The sequence below is a fragment of the Cavia porcellus genome, unplaced genomic scaffold, assembly GCF_034190915.1.
Source record: "Cavia porcellus strain 051 isolate PalLab524CR breed Dunkin Hartley unplaced genomic scaffold, mCavPor4.1 scaffold_9, whole genome shotgun sequence".
Taxonomy (NCBI): Eukaryota; Metazoa; Chordata; class Mammalia; order Rodentia; family Caviidae; genus Cavia; species Cavia porcellus.
In genome coordinates, this window is record NW_026947492.1 from 73,995,888 (window position 1) to 74,001,683 (window position 5,796).

Below are 5,796 nucleotides of genomic sequence, written 5' to 3' on the forward strand. Positions count from 1 at the left end.
CCGCTGGGGCTGGCCGCTCCGACCGGCATCTGGGAAATGGGCCACGGCGGCGGGTCTGGGCAGGGCCAGGCCAGGCTCTGGAGCGGCCCAAGAGCACCTTCGGCCCAGGATTCTAGGAGGTGGGGAATCGGGCCGCTCCGCTAATCTGTTCCGGGCGGCCGATTGCTAAGACATCTCGGAGGCCGCTCAACGGACTCCCCCGGGTGTGGGTGTGTGTTCCTCGGCAGGTACTTTAGGAGCGTCCTGGAGATTGCATAATTTCTCTCCACCGAAGTATTTTTCTGTTAGCGGACAGGTGGAGGTAGGTAGTGTAAGAGATGCGGGGCGCACCACAATCACTAGGAATTTGCTGAATGACCTTGGGTAAATCATTTCGCTGGGTCTGTGGTTCTAGGCTCAGTATGAAGAGACTGAACTTTTATCAGCCTCAAAAGCCTACTCCCATGATTCCTATCTTTCTCTCTACATAAATTTTAAAAGCCCTTTCTAGTTTGTGAAAATGTTTAATTACCAGAATTTTCTCAGTATTTTTCTCCCGTGTGATCCTTTTTGCTGCTAGGCTACACTCTTAACACAAAAAGGTGTTTGCTATTGCATTGCATATATTTAGCCCTTTACGGTCCCAAATGGCAACTGCCACCCACCACAAACAGAGCCAAAACAGGGCCAGATGCTGTCTTTGACTCCTGGGAAGATGCTGTCACACTTCAGAATTATCAAGTCTTTGTCTGGAGACACCCTAGGGTCAAATGTATATTATTGGTGAGGCACTGTGGATCTCATTGCTAAAAGTGAATTCAGCGGCAAATATGGGATTCATTTTAGGGTTGTCTAGTTCTAGCATCTAAAAAAGTGCTCACCCTGGCTGAAAGCTTATACACTTTTCTCTTTCACCTGTAAAATTGTTTTCAAGGCTTTAATGAGTATACAGAGGCTTAAAGTAATTATATGGTAATGTGCCTTAATCAGGTGGGCCTTCTTTGGATTTAATTAACTAATCTATTTCAGAACAGCCTTTATTATGTTGCCCAGACTGGTCTTGAATTTGTGGGTTCAAGTGGTCCTCCCCTTTAGCCTCCCAAGTTGTTAGACTTACAGAATATGCACCAAAACATCTGGTTGGCACTATATGTTTAGTGGAGAAACCCCACATACACACCCTCTGAGCAAAATTTTAGAGCTGCCCTGTCCAAGACAGATTTTAAAGTTGCACTGTCCTACTACTACATATGACAAGTGCAGATTTGAAATGTGGTTAATTCAAGTTGAGCTATACTATGAATGTAAAATATATAGTACATTCAATTTTATTTTTATTTTTTGAGGGTACTAGGGATCGAACTCATGACCATACTTGCCAGGCAGGCGCTTGTGCCACTGAGCTATATTCTCAGCCTAATATACTAAAGTTTAAAGACTTACAACGTGAAAGAAGTGTAAATATCTTATTTACCCACCCACCTGGCCTGGGCCCTCTCACTTCTTTGCGAGTGCTAAAAAATTCCATGGTGGGGGATTGTTCAGAAGGCAAGAGAAGCCTCTAAATTTAAATGAGGATGTCAGAAAACTTCCTAGCAAAGTGACAATGTCTGTATCTAGGACAAATGTATCTGGGACCAAAAGTTTGCCAGCTATCTACAGCCCCTCACCCATAACCTCTAGTAATTAAATTTCCACATGGTCTTTTTTATTTTAGCTACTTTCAGTCCAGAAAAACACCTGGAGTCATCACAGTGTCAGTGACTTCCTTGAATTGGGATCAGTGGTTATGGCATGACACATGCACACACAAAGTCCTTGCGGCTATTTCTTAGCATGTCCTGGGAAGCCCCCAGTGAGCCCTGTCTCGATCACATGCATCTGCTAAGATGATCCTTTGCACTCAGCCCTGTTTAGTGAGTTTTTCTGTTCTCTATTGACTGTAAAGCCATGTAAGTATGCTGTACCTTGTAATCATTTGCTAGTGCCCTTTGTACTGCATGGGGCCAGAATATTATGTTTCTAGGGGGAAGAGAACAGTTCCTCCTCTCTGATCACTAATATTTTCAAATAAATATGTCTTTTTTTTTTTTTTTTTTTTTTTTTTTTTTGTACCAAGGAGTGAACTCACAACCTTGAGTCTGCCATGCAGGCACTTACGCCACTGAGCTAAAACCCTGGCCCACGTCATTTATTTTATCAATATATTACACTTTTAAAAAAGTCAAATAGTATCACTAGACATATAGTAAAAAACAATAGGCCCTACCCCAACCCTCTATACACTCAGTTTCTAGTCCCCAAAGATAATTTCTTTTTAAATATGTAACTATTTCCTTGGAGGCCTTCATATTTTTAAGTAGCATATTTATATACTAGTACTTAATTTTTCAGTTTGGGCCATTTTATTTCTTGCTATAAGAAAATTGGTAAATGTTTTTGTACTCTAAAGCCTTTTAAAAAATACATTATTTCTACATCTTCTGTCCCTCAATATATTTATATCAGAAAGGCTATTCATTATTTTATCATAAAGGCATACATATACTTCATCCATTGATCTAAATTAAAGACAGCCATCCCAGTGTTCTCCCCTGTCTTTCATTCTGAGTTGACTGTTCTGTACGTTAACTCACATTTTTTTGTCCTGGGATAATGTTATCCTGTCTTCCCTATTTCAGTCTTTTTGTTTTCCTGAGATTTCTGATTCCATCAATGAATGATTAAATCAAGCCAATTAACATACCCATCATGTTAAATATACAAATACCAAAAAATTGTAATGAGGATATTTCAAATTTTTCAACAACTTCGAAACATGCAATATGACATTAGCTATAATATCCTATCCACTGAAACTTTGTACACTCTAATCAACATCTTATTCTCTTTAGCCCCAGTCTCTAGTAGCTACCATTCTACTGCTATTCTAAAAATTTGATTGTTTTAGATTCCACATATAAGTAAGATCATATGGTATTTGTCTTTCTGTACCTGGGTTACTTCACTTAGCACATACTTTGTCTTTCCTTCATAAATTCCAGTGGTGGGTGTGCTAGTTATTTCATGGATGAAAAGAAAGCAAAGTCATTATCTCAGAGTAAGAATGGGGAAAGATGTTAGAATTTGAGGAGAAAACAAAAGTATGAAATAACAGTAATATAACAGGATATAACAGTAAGCCATAATCTGCAGCTTTAGTCTTATTTATTTATTCTCTTTTTGAGACAGGGTTTCACTATGTAGTTCAGGCTGGACTTGAACTCACTTTGTAGCCTACACTGGCTTTGAACTCACAGCAGTCCTCCTGCCTCAGCCTCTGGAGTGGTGAGATTGCAGGCATGTGCCACCACGCCCAGCCTAAATATCCTATTTTTGTACAGTATGCAGGATAATTTTCATACTTTATAAAGTGAAAAAGAAAATCTAGATATATTGTGACATTTAAAACATTTAATATTTAGATCTTTGATCCATTATGACTTTAGTTTAATGCATGGTGATAAGACATGGATCTAGTTGTAGTCTTTGGCATGTGGAAAGCCAGCTTTTCCAGCACCATTTATTAAAAAGGTTTTCTTCCAGTGAACCTTGTCAAAGGTAAGGTGGTTGAGTGTCTGTAGTTACGTCTGCATCTTCTAATTTGTCCCACTGATGCTCAGGTCTGTTTTATTGCCAGTACCATGCTGATTTTATAACAGTAGCTTTGTGGTATAATTTCAAGTAATTTGAGCAACTACTTTTTAATGATATGTAATATATTAACCATTGTTTTTCCTTTTTATCAGTACCGGAGATCGAACTCAAGACTGCCTGCTTGCAAGGCAGGCACTTATGCCGCTGAGCTAAATCCCCAGCCCCAACCATTGTTAACTTGTTACTTTGTTTTGAATTCTGTATCACTCTTTTCATTTTAAAATAAATAATAATAGAACATATAAAATTTTGCTTATGGCTACTTTCATGCTGTAATGGCAGTGATGAGTAGTTGCAAGACTGACTTACAAGCTGTGTATGGTGGCACATACCTGTAACCCCAGAACTCAGGAGGCTGAGGCAGAAAGATTGCTGTGAGTTCAAGGCCAGCCTAAAACCGGGCCTCAAAAAAAAAAAAAAAAAAAAAGTACTAAGGAAACAGGATTGTCTACTCTTCCCTTCACAGCTTACCTACAAATATTGAATCCTGCCATTTCTATACCACTACTCTCCATGGACCATACACAGCTGGATATTCCTGTTAATTCCTGAGACGCTCCAACAGGTTCCTTTCATATACTCTTGTGCTCAGACTCACCTTAATGTAAACTATGTTACTATTTGCCAGTGGTTCCTATGCACCACAGAGGAACTAGTATGAGCTCAGATATGTGCACATGTGGAGGTTTCTATAAGATTTCAGGGCAGGGTAATTGCTTCGTCGTATAGTCAGCACCAATATGTTACCAGTTCTAGAATAAGATGAGAATCACTATAGTACCCTCCCCTACCAAGTACAAAGTCATCCAGCATGTCCAAGAAATATCATTTCATAACAAAATCTCTAGACTTGATGAAAATAAAATTAATTTCTTTATCCAGGATTGCCACACAAATAATCTGTCTTCCCGCTCTTTTTGTCCTCAGTCTATGCTGACAAACACTAGATCAACCAAACTTCCTGCCTCTCTTATTAGAGGCCACTGGCAGGATTGTGATATGTCAGCACTGGAGTATCTAGATTCACTGGAGTGTTGTTTCCTCTATTAATTACAAATTTGGAGGGAACTCTAGCTCCAGTAAAAACAATTCCATGATTAAAATCCCCTCTGACTATTACAGAGGCTAGGATTTGCTGGATGAGGCATAGGTCCAGGAAAGAATATGAGAAGAAAAGTGCTGCAAAGAAAGAGCTATAGTTGTCAGGCTGCTAGAATCTTTGAGTAAGTCACTACCACGACAAGGGCGAAGACCCAGCCTCGGCTCCATTCTGGTCAGACATCTGGCAGCCTCAGCCCATACCACACCTGGCTGATGCCACACTCTGAATAAAAACATCTCCAAGAAGACAGTTCATCAGTTTTTTTTTTTTTTTTTGGTTCTTCTGAAACTATTGAGAATATAGGTTCTTTGAATATAACAATGAATATAGAATTATTATTAAAGAGTCAGATCAGGTAATTCTTTTGACATTTTTCATTATTCAAAAAAATTAACCAGACAAAAATAAGACAAAACCTTTAAAGATAAAATAGCAGTATTCTTTGAGTAATTAAAGATAATTCTAGATTGTGATAGCTATTGTTCACAGAGTTAAAGCATGTTGCATATTGACTGGTTTAACCAAGGTTTAAATTCTTTTTAAAAATACTTAAAAAGTAAGTTTCCATTGTCTATAAAATGCATTTACTTGGAATACCATTTGGACAATAACTTTAACTATATAATAAAATCAATTCTTTTTCTCCCCAAACCTTTCCTGTTTGAATTAAATAAATATTTCCTTTCCTAGAAGTGTCCTTTCCCACACTTTCCACACTGGAAGGTTGTTCTCATATATAAAACTTGGTGTGACAACTATATGTTAGCCATGTTATATGGCTTATTTCATTTGACACTGAGTTAAGTACAATTATTTCTTCGGCTTTACAAACTACAAACCCAGGCTTAGCCAGGTTCACTAATTTGCCTTAAGAGGGAGCTAAAGGACTAGGAGCCATGAAGGAACGAAAAACCACAAAGCTTTGCTTAACAAGACTGTAAGAGAAACAAGATGCAATTAGGTTGGGCCTGGGTTCCCCCACCTTCCAGGCTGGACCCCAACACAGTCAGACAAGCACA